The sequence below is a fragment of the Pinus tabuliformis genome, chromosome Q, assembly GCF_031772625.1.
Source record: "Pinus tabuliformis cultivar Carrire ecotype Pingquan chromosome Q, CPIR1, whole genome shotgun sequence".
NCBI classification, from domain to species: Eukaryota; Viridiplantae; Streptophyta; class Pinopsida; order Pinales; family Pinaceae; genus Pinus; species Pinus tabuliformis.
Genome location: NC_142296.1, coordinates 393,486,847 through 393,502,070, shown reverse-complemented (window position 1 = coordinate 393,502,070; position 15,224 = coordinate 393,486,847). Strand labels below are relative to the sequence as shown.

The window sequence follows — 15,224 nt, the reverse complement described above, 5'->3', positions numbered from 1 at the left end:
TGTGAGGAGGAAAATGAAGAAAATAGAGGCCTCGTTCATAAAACGGTTTATGAGGATCAATTGGTAAACTTTTGTCAGTTCAGCGTTAGAGCTCTCCTATTATTCTCTCTCTTTCAGACTCTTAGATACTTTAGAGTTTTCTTATACTTGGGTTTTTGAGCAAGAAGGCAAAGGAAGATAAGGAAAGTGTAAGAGGACATTAGGATCAACAACTATAATGGGATTTTCTTATAGGTACCAAGTTGCATGTATGTTTTCCTCACTAGTTGTGGGATGCATGGAATATGCATGTGGATTATTGGTCATGATTTGTCACTGGCATGGAGGATTGGCTAGATTGATAGTGGATTTCCTAGCCTTGCCATTTCCTGGATATACATGGATATTGCAAGTTTATTTCCTTGTTTTGTTTTGGTTGGTTCTCATGATTCCTTAGCTTGGGTTGAGTTATTAGTTCCTGGAAGCCCTGTAACAACTTGGGTTGAGTTACTAGTCCTAGAAACCTTGGTTGGATAAACACTCTGGAAGCCTTTGGTGGGTTGAGTTACTGATCCTGGAAGCCTTAGTTGGACAAACGCTCTAGAATCTTGACGACAAATATGGGTGGATTTACTAGTTCTGGAAGCCTTGGTTGGAAAAAACGCTCTGGAAGCCCTGGAAGGATTGGATAGAGACCAATCTAATGATGGTTTTGTGATGTTTGACCATGAGGTGGAATCACTATTTGATGGGTTGAGGTGGATGGCTTCTGGAAGCCCTCGATGGTTTTGGATTGACGTGTTATATGAGATCCCACATTCATGCTTGGAATATGGCACGGGGGTGAATGGATGAAGAGAGATTTGGCTCAGCCATTCTATGGTCAGGTGGAACGTGGAAGTCCCATCTCGGGTTTGGATTTTGCATCATTAATATGAAGTTATTTATCCTTGTATTTATATGAGTATTATACTAGATTGTATGTGGTTTATATGGCTATGATTTCATTGGTATTTATGTTGCTATTATGCTAGTTATATATATGTTTTATGACAGAAGCTATGTATGGATCTCATCATGTTTTTATTGGTAAATGAATGAACAATGTATCTATGACCTAATGGATGAAATGGTAGTTGATTTGATGAGGAATCAATGCTTCTTAGCGATTATCAGTTAAGTATGAGACCCCTATGCTTAGATATGCTATTTACACCTGTAGATTACATATTCGTGATATGTTTGACAAAATTCTTGTCATGGATAGTAGGGTTCCACTCAAGGTCTCATTAAATTGATTGCATTTATACTCTCATTCCCTTGTTATTTTACTGTTATGATGATGTGATTCAATTTTGGGGAGTGACCTGGGATCTGGTCCTGAAAAAGTGGCTCTAATCATGGGGACGATGGCACAACACTGACAAAAAGAGTCCCTGGACTCCAGCTTGCAGGCCTGTGAGAGCTTCCAGAGGTCCCTGGATGCTGGCATGCCCATAGCATGAGAGCATCTAGAGGTAAAGTAGTCCAAAATTTCAATCGGACCCAGGGGATGGTTGGTAGGAAGGTTTGGTTGGTTCCTAAGGGTCCTAATGATGATATCAGATGTCTGTATGGTGTGTTTCTATTGGTTCCACTTCCTTAACTTGATTTAGGAGGTCGAATCATAACATAGTGGCCTCTTGTTGCATATTTACCCTAGTTAGCCAGTTTCTTGGGTAGATGTGGGAGGAGGTTGTTACATGAATCCATAACCAAAATGGTTGTAGGAGTTATGGAAGTTGGATGCGTAATGCTTCCTCGTAGATTTTCACCAAGCTGTAGAGAAATAAAGACAAAAGGCTTGGCATGATGGACACATCAAGAATAAGTCATTCTATGTTGGGGATCATGTGATAATTTATCATAATAAGTATCTGAAGCATGCTAGTAAGCTCTAAATGCATTGGTTTGGCTCCTTTTATGTTGCGGAAATTAAATATTTTGGAGTTGTAAAGCTTGCTCAGTTATATGGTATCCATTTTCTTGGTTGGGTGAATGGTGCTCGCTTGAAGCCCTATTTTATCTTTTCAAATTTTGATTGAAATTCTCTCTATCAAGGGAGTATTAGTTAGGTTTTAGGGTTGTTGTGTCATTTTATATAGAAGCCGTGTTCTTTAGTTAATACAGTTAGTTTTAGTTAGAGTGTTTTTTTGTTATTTTTCATGTTGTTAGTTCTTTTCCATTTTCAACTCACTTCAATAAATTGTGGTCATGGGGGGGGGGGGCAGTTATGTCGTGTCCTATCTTTTCAGTTGCTTTTAATACCTATCTTATCAATCATTAAGTCTATTCTTGTCTCAGTTAGTCTTCAATATGATCTTCTCGTATCTCAATAATATTTTCCATTACTCCTAGATCTCGGGTGTTAGTCACTTAAGTTGTCATGACATGTCTAGCATTTTTTCATAATCATCAGGGATTTTTGGATCTCACACTTATCCATAGAATAATGGTTAAGTCACTTCAAGCTCATGTTGTAAATTTCTAGATAACCCTTGTTTGTTGTCCTTTAAATGTCATTCCACTTAGCATTCTCTCTAGTTTGTAACCATGGCTTCTGTGTCGTGTCCTACTGAGTCCCCTATTTGTTGTCACCCCATATTCTTTATGTTTACACTTGCCATTATATTATCATGGGGCGCATAGTTAAAACTGACATGTCTCTTTCCCCATCAATTCCCATACACATTATTTGATGACCTTCTCAGTAAATATGATAAGGCCACTCTGGTAAAAAATGATCTCTCATAGTGCCGAGGTTACTGCAACATTTGTGGAACAAGTTTATGCCATTGATCCAGATTTAAACAGGAACACAACAAATTACAGAGATAACCATATACACAAAGATGCAGCGGAAATAATACTTCATTTCATTAATGGAAAAAACTGAAATATGCTTACAACCAGAAATGGAAACAAACTAGCTAGGGCGATGGTAGATTATCTCTGAGAAGAGATGTGATGGCTACATGCCTCTGAACTGTGTTACAATGAGGCTCGAAGGCCTATTTATTGTTGAGAAACAATGGAAAACCCTTAACATTCCAAAACCTAACCCTAGGAGATGAAACGCCAAACTGTGGGCCCCGTTTGGGGGTAAGTTGGTACATCAACTTCCCGGGGTCGTAACTTTGGCATATGATCTCCGTTTGACGCGTACAATAGCTCATTAGAAAGATCTATCCGAGCAATATCATTGTTGGAACGAGAAACATCGGTCCATACCATGGACCCATGTTGCCCCCGGATTCCCCAAAAAACGTCGTTTAGGGCCTCAAAACGGTTCCGGAAGTTCAGGACCCGAAAAACTGCTAAAAATAGTAAGTTGTGCTACAATTAAGGAAACTGAAAATGCTGAGAAAGACAATGGTGGGGGTCCAGGTGGACTTGGCAGGTGGCCACCAATATCCACCTGGATCATTCCTTCCCCCTTAGGAAGCAATGGTCCCCATTGCGTTGAGCTCCTCCATGAGATGAGGAAACTTCTGCTGAACTTGTTCCCTGGTGAGCCACTTGCCCTGCTGAAGGAGTTGGACTGCTTTGACAACTCGATACAGTTGGATATTCTGTTGGCGAGTGTTCTTGATCTGTGTGTCCATGATCCGATCAGTTGCAGCTTGTTCCATGCAATCTGGATTTAATTCTGTGGGTTTGAGCTGTTCTGCAATGTCGGATGTGTCTAGCAATGGTGGAAAGTATGGCCGAAGGCGGTCCACATTGAACACTGGGTGCAGGCCAAGGAATGGGGGAATGCTGAGCTCAAATGCATTGTCTCCCATAGCCTTAGTAATGGTGTAAGGACCATATCGGAGTGGTCTCAATTTCCGATAGGCTCCAGTAAGGCGTTCCTTTTGCAAATGCAACCAGACTTTGTCGCCCACCTGAAACTTGTGTGGCACCCGATTTTGATCATGTCGCTGCTTGTACTTGGCATTTGATTTCTCAAGAATGTCATGGACCTGCTGGCGAATATGTTGGATGCGCTCAATGAAGCTGGTGGCCTTATCTGTTTCGGACTGGACATGAGCTGAATTCATGTGAGTAGCTGCAAGTGGCATGGCCACATCAATGGGGCACAGTGGCTGGAATCCCAAACCCACCTGAAAAGGGCTATGGCCAGTGGAGCTGTGAAGAGCTCGGTTGTAGCTGTGCTGAACATAGGGGAGGCTCTCGTCCCATGTGCGTGGATGCTTTGAGTTATACATGCACAGAATGTGCACAATCATCCTATTGACAACCTCTATCTGGCCATCAGTTTGAGGATGGAAGGCTGTGGACTTCGTGAGTTTGGTGTCCAGCATTGACCAGAGACTGGACCAAAATGTGCTGAGAAACCGACTGTCCCGATCTGAGATGATAGACTGTGGGATCCCAAAGTGCACCCACACTCGTTCAAAGAAGAGTTTAGCAGTGGCTTCTGCTGTGATATTCTTCTTGCAGGCCACCATAATGGCCATCTTCGAGAACCTGTCGACGACCACAAAAACACAGTCATTTCCATGCTTAGTGGAAGGAAGGCCTGACATGTAATCCATGGAGATGGATTCCCAAGGTCGACTAGGGGTAGGCAACGGGGTATAGAGGCCGTGCTTCTTAATGGTCGGTTTGGCAATGGCACAGGCAATACATGATCGGATGTACTTCCCAACATCCTGTCGAAGATTTGGCCAATAGAAATAATTTTGCAGTACTGCCACTGTTTTCTCGACCCCGAAATGCCCAGCAGCCCGACTGTAGTGTGCTTCCCAAATCATCTTGGCACGCTCGCTTGAAGGAACACAAAGGTGACCGAGGTGGCATAATAGGGCATCCTGGAGGTGAAAATCTGCAACCTGCCGACCCTCCAAGAGTGTCTGGTATGTGTGGCCGAATTCTGGGTCGCTTTTGTAGAGAAGTGGCCAATCAGAAGTCTCGTGCCCACAAGAGTTGAGCATGGTGGTTAGCGCCATGATCGGTGGTCGACTGAGGCAATCTGCAACATTATTGGTGCTGCCCTTTTTATACTTGATATTCAAGTGAAACTGTTGCAGGTATGTAGACCACTTCTGATGGCGATCATTCTGCAATTTCCCTTGGGTCTGTATGAACTGCAGAGGTCGGTGGTCTGTGTGGATGACCGTTTCCTTCCCCAAAATGTAATGCTTCCATTGTCGGCAGGCCTGTACAATGGAATACATCTCTTTATCATAAGTGGGGTACTTCGGACTGTGTCTGAAAGTGTTTCACTGTGATATGCCACTGGATGTCCATGTTGAGTAAGGACTGCCCCAATAGCATAGTCAGAGGCATCTGTCTCGACCTCAAATGGTTGTTGTAAATCTGGTAACGCGAGCACTGGTGCCGTGCAGAGGCGATCCTTCAACTCCCTGAATGCCTTCTGTTGAGATTCAGACCAAAAGAATTTTGCTTTCGCCCCACCCTTGGTGACTTGACTCAAGGGCCAAGAAATATGAGAAAACCCCAACACAAACCTGCGGTAGAAGTTGGCAAGACCTAGAAAGCTGCGGAGCTCTGTTAGAGTGGTTGGAGAGGGCCAATCCCGAATGACTTGGATCTTGGCTGGATCGACATGCAACCCCTGTTCATCAATGATGTATCCCAGATACTGAACCTGGGTCATGCCAAAAGTGCATTTCTCCAAATTGGCACATAGCTTGTGTTGCCGCAGTGTTTGGAGAACCTGTCGGATGTGGTGGAGGTGCTCTTCCCAACTCTGGCTGAAGATCAGAATGTCATCCAAGTATACTACTACAAAGGAGTTGGTGAATGGCCGCAAGATGTCATCCATTAGCCTCATAAAGGTTGCAGGAGCATTCGTCAATCCGAAAGGCATGACCAACCATTCGAAGAGGCCCTCCTTGGATTTGAAGGCAGTCTTCCACACATCGGAGGGTTCGATTGGTACCTGGTGATATCCTGACTTCAGATCGATCTTGCTGAAATATTTCGCCCCCTTTAGTTGGTCTAGGAGGTCATCAATTCGCGGGATCGGGTACCTATTACGGACAGTGATCTTGTTCAGCGCCCGATAGTCAATACAGAGTCTCCACGTCCCATCCTTCTTCTGTACCAACATGATCGGGCTCCCACAGGGCGATGAACTCGGACGGATGTGACCTTTCTGCAGGAGCTCCTGAATCTGCCTCTTGATTTCATCGTTCTCCAGAATGAAGCGCTGATAAATTGGTCCATTGGGTAGCGGCGCACCTGGGGTCAGATCGATGGAGTGCTTGACTTGACAGTGCAGAGGAACCCCTGCCGGGAGGTGAAGATGTCCTCGTACTCCTCCACAATCTTGTCCATCTGTAGTTGTCGTGCAGAGGGGCCCTGTTTGGAGGCCGCGGCCACTGTCTTCTTCTTTCCTTGAGGGCGTATCATCAGGAAAACAAATTTCCTAGTTTTGGAAATGATCTTACTGCATTGTTTTGCAGTAATCAAAGAGATGGCGGCAGGTGGTGCTACCTCTGGTATCCTGAACAACTTATTTCCCAATGTAATAATAACAGCACGGGGCCTTGATTCATACACAGCATGTCGCTTCCACAAGTATGGTTGTCCTAGTAATACATCACAAACTTCAAGGGGAGCAATGTCACACAATACCTCATCCGTGAAGGGCTTGATGTTGTATGGAAGGCGACACTGCTGGCTCACGCGAAGATCTCGTCCTTGGTGAAGCCACCTAATGGTGTATGGTTGTGGATGTGCTGTGGTCGGTAAGCCCAACCGCTTCACGACCTCTGCCGAAATGAGGTTCTTTTGACTCCCGCTATCAACAATGAACTGTATCGGGGAGCCCTTTACCCACATCTGGGAGTGGAAGAGACGCTCCTCCTCCTCTGGATCTTCGGGTTCATTTTTCTGGATCTTTGCGGTAGCAACAGTGGCGCTGGGGTCCGCATCAATGATCTGCTTCCCTTTTTCATACCCCTTATCGGGTTCTGACTCAGAGTCGGAACATGCATCTGATTCTGAAACCTTTAGCTCAGCCACCAGTGACTGCTTGGCCCGACACTCACTTGTGTTGTGAGTGGAGCTCTTATGGAACTCGCACCATTTTCCAGTGTCCTTTCTCGGCTTCGCGGCGCTGTTCTTTGCTTGCAGCTTCGGCTGGTTGTCTTGGGATGTCCCGCCTTGGCTTTGTCCTTTGTTCTGTGGTTTAGGGGCACCTTTCCCCTGCTTTGGATTCGCAGATCCAAAGTCTCGCTTCTTTTGTTTAAACTTCTGCTCGACCTTGACGACATACCGGTATGCTGCGCCGAGCGAGGGGATGTTTAGGAATTGTATTTCTTCCTGGATGTACTTGTGCAGGCAGCCACGGTATTTGAGTATCAAATGTTGCTCCGAATCCTTGATACCCAACTTTGTGCGAAGGGTATGGAAAAGATTGGTGAACTCCGGCACGTCTTGGTCCCTTCCCTGCCGCAGCGTGGTCCACTTTATGTATTCATCCTCATAGCTTCCGACAGGGTAGTACTGCTCCTTGATGGCATCCCGGAATGAATCCCAGGTGGGTGCGGCTGAAAAGAGTGAGCCAGTACTTTCATCCTTCAGCTCGCAGTAGGTTTCCCACCAGTCCTTGACGTGGGGGGCTGCTTTGAGGAGAGCAAAAACAATCTTTTCCCGACTCGAAAATTCATGAACAGAAAAATAACCCTCTAGCAGATTTAACCATTTATCTACGGCATCTGTGTCTATCTGACCCTCGAATATGGGGATTTCAAAATTAACTTGTACCTTAAAGGGTGTGGCGTTTCCAGAGTAGCTGCTGGAAGCCGATGCGTTGCTTCTGGGTAGCCGCTGAAGGATCTGGGCAAAGCTGTCCATCATCGCGTTCCGTTGTCGCTCGAGGGCTTCTTCGAGCAAGATTTTGATGGGATCTCCTGCCCCCTTGTCTTTCTTCTCGTCTGCCATGGGAGGCCGTCGGGATTTGCGAGGCTGGTCTTGCAAAGGTTCAACCAGTTCAAGCCCTAACTCCTTATATCCCGACCTTGTTGGGGACATGCAAAGAAAAACAGAGAAAAAGCATACCACTCTAATACCACTGATCCAGATTTAAACAAGAACGCAACAATTTACAGAGATAGCCATATACACAAAGATGCAGCGGAAATAATACTTCATTTCATTAATGGAAAATACTGAAATATGCTTACAACCATAAATGGAAACAAACTAGCTAGGGCGATGGTAGCTTATCTCTGAGAAGAGATGTGATGGCTACATGCCTCTGAACTGTGTTACAATGAGGCTCGAAGGCCTATTTATTGTTGAGAAACAATGGAAAACCCTTAACATTCCAAAACCTAACCCTAGGAGATGAAACGCCAAACTGTGGGCCCCGTTTGGGGGTAAGTTGGTACATCAACTTCCCGGGGTCGTAAATTTGGCATATGATCTCCGTTTGACGCGTACAATAGCTCATTAGAAAGATCTATCTGAGCACTATCATTGTTGGAACGGGCAACATCGGTCCATTTCATGGACCCATGTTGCCCCCCGGATTCCCCAAAAAACGTCGTTTAGGGCCTCAAAACGGCTCCGGAAGTTCAGGACCCGAAAAACTGCTAAAAATAGTAAGTTGTGCTACAATTAAGGAAACTGAAAATGCTGAGAAAGACAATGGTGGGGGTCCAGGTGGACTTGGTAGGTGGCCACCAATATCCACCTGGATCAGCCATATTGAATCCATGAAATGTTGTTGTTTTCGCATACACCACTTTCAAGAACGATGTGATGCAATCACTACCAAAGTTGGGTCATTCATTTGAGGGAGAAACAATTATAGTAAGTGAAGCACAAGTGAGATGAGAGGCAGATGTATTAGCAGTGCATTGACTCGAGGGCGAGTCAATGTATTGTGGTTGGGGCCTATTAGGTCCTTCATTTATTGGGAAAATACAGTAAATAACAGTTGTTGGAGGGAAATAGAAAATGTGACCAGAAATAGATCACCAGTAGTATAAAAGTGACAGAGAACTAAAGTCTTGGAACTTATGCAGCTGGAAAACAACGAAGAACACCTGTAGAAGAAGGAAAATATGATCAATTTTGAAGAGATCAATGGTAAAAAGGGAAAAAAGCTCTAGGATTTCATAAAAAAGGACTAAATCTACACGAGATCATCAAACAGCCAAGAAGACTAGATCAAGCGAGTGTTCCTATAAAAGAAAGCATAGAGGAGAAATTCAACCACTGGTTTTCCATATAGATCGGGTCTCTATGTTAGTTGTACTGAGGGTGCTATAATCTTTGTGTTGCATAGAGGATCTAATATTTTTTCCATGAAATATAATGTAATGTTTTGTTAAGAGAGTCCTGCTGATATGTATGATCATTGTTGTAATGATTAACATTTTTAATAAAATGGAGTTTGGGAAATTCTATGTTAATGCTATAGTTATGTGCCAAATGTATGGTCCCCTTTAAAATTTTCACTTTATTTATGCAAGTAATGCTCAAATTATTTCTAGGATAAATGCATGTTGTCATTATAAACTAGTTGAATAGATGTTAATTCTAAATGGCACAAATTATACTTGGATATCAATCTAGATCCCTTCATTTTTCCGTGGTTTTGGCTCGCCTCAGGTGAGACACTCCTTTGCAAAAGGGAGTGAAAATTCCGTGAAAAGCTAGACTACAACAGTATCTTTTGTTGGCAACTTAGGCTGAACCTGGGTCATTAGCCTTTCGAAATTTTTTGCCAACAATATTAGAGTCTAAAAGCCATTATTTAATATTATTATTCTACTATGTATTTATGTTATTCTTCCTCATCATTTTTATAGAGTTATTCATAATTTTCATGGATTTTGGACCCCTAATACACCCCTTCTAGGGGTTTGCTGCATCATTTCTCCTAGCCAGGCACCTTGGGAGTGACCATGATCAAATAAACCCCTCCGAGGAATAGAATTTTGGGCTGGTGGCCACCTTTTAGGGGACATTATTGAGGAAATGTTCCAACTAAAATTCATATCTAGAAAAATTATTAATTTTTTGCAAAATGGGTAGTCTTTCTAAGGGTGCTATTTATTTATATGTATGTGTTTTTGGTAGGTAGAGAACCAATATGATTGAATAGAAGGAAATAGAGCACCAAGAAGATGACATGAGAGCCTTATCTGACCCTCCCACCATGCGTGCTTGCAGGGACTATGGTCTCTTGAAATTCTTTAAAGATCAGAATATGAAGGGGAAATTATAGCTCCTCCAATGGTTGATTGAAAGGTGGTAGACCCATGATCAACAATTTATAGTGAAAGGAGAAGTATTGAAACAAGAGATGGAGGATATTTACTTCCTCACCAAGTTATTAAGGCATGGGTCTTTGAAAGTATTGGTTAACTAGAAGAGTATTGCTAAGGAAAGTGTGGATGAGTACATGAATTGATATTGCGGCCCTAAAGCGGGTAAAGTAAACAACAAAATACTTATTTGGGAGATAATGGACCTCACTCTCTACATGATCCTTGTTGGTGCCCTAGAGTCACACTATGTTGTGTTGTAATGAAGAGCCCGAGAAAATCTAAGTGCGATCTTATTTTGCTACTACATTAAATATATTCTATTTAAATCATTGTATATGGAAATCTATTATTATCATATCTTGATTGGTGTATTTTTGCGTTAGGTTGAATGTTATAGTTCATTAGTTCTCGGTGTAAAACTTCATCGAATAGGTGTAGATGACTCTAAATCGAGGCAAACAAGATTGTATATTTATATTGTTCTTGTGAATGTGTTGTTGTGAAATGACTGTATAGTTCTACTGAACCTATTTAGTGTTATAGATTTTGAATTCAATTTCAAAGTTCACATACTTTATTTTCTCCTATAAAGTGTCACAAGAAAGTAAAATAACATGAAGAACTTATCACAACCATCAAATTGATATAAAATATTTGCATATGTGTATATCTTCTATATTAAATGAGAATGAACAAATTAGAACACAATTAATATTTCAGTAGCCTCGATGTTATGCCCATTATCTACATTCAACATTCATCATGTGTTCTTCAAGGAAAGTAATCAAATTATGCATGAATTCTGTTCAAATTCAACAATGATTTTTATTAAGCTATAAATCTGTTAGGGAATAAGGGTTAAGGGAAAAATGATCAAACATTAAATGTATTTTGCTAGGTTGCATTTCCATAGATCTTAAGTTAGATAATTCATGACCCTTTGATTCAAGGATAATTTTAGGGGCGAATGTTCGCCCTTTGGCGAAATTAAGGGGTTTTAAATTTTTAGTGGGCGAATATTTTGTATCATAGTGCATTTTTACAAATCACCTCAAATAGCCCACCTTATTTTAAGGGAGAGGGTAAAAAAGGTAAATTTAGCCCTTGAAATTAGGACTTACAACCTTCCATTCGCCCATTTTCAAGAATAGGTTTTATTTAAGTGAATCCATTCGCCCATTTTCAAGAATAGGTTTTATTTAAGTGAATCCTATGGGCCAAATACCATATTTATAAAAGAGGTATGGTAAATTAATAAAAATATAAATAAATGAGAGGTATGGTAAATAAATAAAACATTTTTTATATTTACTCCATAAGTCACCTTATATACATGTAAGGGTGTAAACAAATAAAAATATAAGTAAAGTGGAGGTATGGTAAATAAATAAAACGTCTTTTTATACTTACTCAAAAGGTATGGTAAATAAATAAAAATATAAATAAACTAGACGTATCGTAAATAAATAAAACCTCTTTTTATATTTAGTCCATAACCCTCGTTCTATTTATGAAGGCTCAAGAAAGAGGTTTTATTTAAGTGAATCCTATGGGCCAAATACCATATTTGTAAAAGAGGTATGGTAAATTAATAAAAATATAAATAAACTAGAGGTATGGTAAACAAATAAAACATTTTTTTATATTTACTCCATAAGTCACCTTATATTTACGAACACTCAAAAAATGGGTTATATTTAGGTGAAACCTATGGCCAAAATACTATGGGACAAATACCATGGACTAGATTGTTATTAATACCATGCAAAAAACCATTATTAACCCTAATATTAGAATTAATAAAAATAAAAATGGCACATGGTATTGACCCATGGTATTCACCAAAATGGCACATGGTATTGACCCATGGTATTCACCTAGAATGTAGCCTATTTAAATGGGGGAATTAAACCAGCATGTAGCCTATGCTAAGATTCACTAGGACTTTACAAAGTTTTATTATTTAGTGAAAGACTCACCAAGATCTTACAAGATTTTATAATTGAGTAAAATATTCGCCATGCCTGGTGAGAGATTCGCTAAAAAATTATATATACATATTATATTATTGATAAAATCGCCTTCCATTTTTCCTATATACCATGGAGATTCGCCCATTTATTATATTTATAAATTTAGGGGGGGTTCTTCTTATATTTATAAAGAGTTAAAAATATGAAAGGTGGATGAAAAATAAACAACATGTTCTAACATATTTAAAGGAGAAATTAAGAATTCTTTTAAATCAGTCAAAGCCTGGTGGGTTGTTGAGAAATTAAGAATTCAACCACTAGAATACATACAAATTTGAAATTTTCCATTTCTTGTAAAGCCCTAGTAAAACTCATTAAAGAAGTCATGATACTCTTCAAATAACCTTGATAAAATTTTCAAAACTAAAATAAACCATCATATTGATGCCATAATTTATTTTGGTTAAACTATTCCATCCAATTAACATAACAGATCAGGTTTACAACACAAAATGTCATGAAAATTGCACAAAATAGTATTCATATGTTGAAGAATTCAAAATATGAAATGGGTATGTGAAATTACATGATAAGAAGTGACAGATAGCCTATGAATTAATGTATAATTCTTCCTTAGAATAGCCTCAAAAATTCCCATCATTGTCCAAAAATTTTGACATATTTTCCCTACAGCCTAAGATTTCTCCCCCCAAATTTACAAAATGAGGTTTATATATAGGCACTCAAGAACTAAGACCACACCCTAAACCACTAGTGGTATTTGAAAAACCACCAATATTCTTTACAAAATTTCTAGCTGTACTATAACTAACTTCTTCTAGAAGTTTCTTGAAGGATCTGTTGGCTGTAGAGTGGGTCCCTTTAGATTTGGCTTTAACAACTATTCATTCTTTCTCTTTGTTGTGCGTTGGGACTTCTCTCATCTTGTTGGGAATTTCCTGAGTTAGGCACTATTGTGGGTGCGCTATTGACAGTGCTAGTGATGTTGATGGTGTCAATGCTTGTGCCGGTGGTGATGAAGGTGCTAGTGATGGTGCTAATATTGAGTCAAGTGTCGATGTCATGTTGAATGGTGAAGTCTTGTTTGGTGCATTAAAGTCCTTGCATTGGAACTGGATTCTTCTTAGGATTCTTGAGATTTTGGCGTGAATCCTTGTTAGGAAGCCCATTCATAGAGACCCATTAGGGTCATCCATTATCTATCGTACAAGATGTCATAAGAGAAAGCCTTTATGATGGCTCCCTTTAGGCTAGTAATGTATTCATAATCAATTTTACCCCGCTCTATTAAGATATTCTTGAGAAAGAACAAAACTTCATAGTGATTATTATATAACTTCATGATCTTCTTTCCTTGAAAGAAACAATCTTTTTCTACAAGGTCTGTATGGTCTTATTTGATTTCATCTAGGAGTCTCATGAAAGAATCTTTGGGAAGTAGGATCCTCTATCAATCGAAGAAAGTTGGAAATTTTTTGCAATGAAGCATCTCACACTTTCTTTTAAAACATTCTATATCACTGCTAAATATTTCACTTCCTCTTTATCCATCATCACTAGTTCACTCTTCATCATTATTTGGTTGTCTATTGTCACCCATTCATTTCGGTCGAGGTTTACCTTCATGATTTCCTCCTTTGACATCTAATTCAAAAAGTATACAATAACCTCACCCTTTGCCAGTGAAACTCCAATGGTCTTCTTAATGGCCTCTATCTCCTTGTGCACCCTCCTCACTGTCTTAGTCATATCTTGAATAAAATCCATATGTTTCCAATGTCTATCCATTGTATTTATATTTATTATGTGCCCCATAATCACTTCTTGATTGCTTTGAATGAAGGCTTGTTAGTGTTTTTTTTTTCACTAGCTCTAACTCAGTTTCTAGCCTATTTCTAGCTTATTTATATGCTCCCTCACCCAAATGTTCTTGTTTGGCTATTTACAACTCTTTTATTTATTTTGGAAGTGAACATCATGATTCATCAACTATTAATATATCCACCTATTTGGCTAAGACATGAATAGGTTCAGAAGCCACTATGAGCGGGTCATGGTTGCTAATGCCATCGTCATATCAGCATGCTTGTTTTCCTTTTCCTTTTATATCTTCATAACTTCCTATAGATGAAGAGACCATGTAACTGGGTGGTGGAATAAAGAAAATGCTTAATTGACAACCCGAGGAGGAATAAAGGGACTCCAAAAATTAGAATTGTGAATAGCAGGGTGCCACATGTCATTGGATGAGAGTAACAGGGTGGTAGGAGCCAATTTTAAAAGTTTGATCCGAGGAATGACAGCACACGTGCAAATAATACGTTGAGGGTTTTCAAGTTAAAGAAGCTTGATTTTAGCAAAATAAGAGGTTGTTTAAGCTTAAGAATGCAATCATAAGGCTCGATTTATGAATTCATATGATTCTGAAAATATTCTTTGAAAGAGCACACATTTCTCGCAAGGCAAAGCTAAGGTTTAATTTCGAGCCAATTTTCTAGTAAATTACGAAGTATATAGACCTCGATAGGATAAATTCATTCAAAGGGGTAGCTTATAGGTTTAATGGGTGAGATTTGGGCCTGAGTTTTACCACATTTGGCCAAATTAAAGGCTATAAGCACGCAAGAGCTAGCCTGGATGATAACAATGGAAAATTCCAAAAGTGGACCCCTGTACTCCCTTTATACTAATCAATGCATGACACATGTTAGGACTTTTTAGTGGGAAATCTTATATAAGTTCACGCTGACATGAGCAAGGTGTGGGGCTAGCCATGTGGTAAGCTGACTGTGCATGATGACTGGACTTGGTAGGGGTGGCGTGTCATGCGGTTAGGCAGACGCAAAGTGCTGACGTGGGTGGCTAATTGGGTAGATAGGGAAACCATGTAGAAGGGTGACCAGGAAAGTGACTGAACTGAACGTGTGGCAGGTGCAACATAGAGGGGCCATGA

General features: G+C 40.4%; 1 pseudogene; it reads left to right on the top strand.

The window, feature by feature from the left end:
- Positions 1-13,420, top strand: part of LOC149219825 (uncharacterized) — a 40,012-nt pseudogene extending 26,592 nt beyond the window's left edge.
- The last annotated feature ends 1,804 nt before the right edge of the window (positions 13,421-15,224 follow it).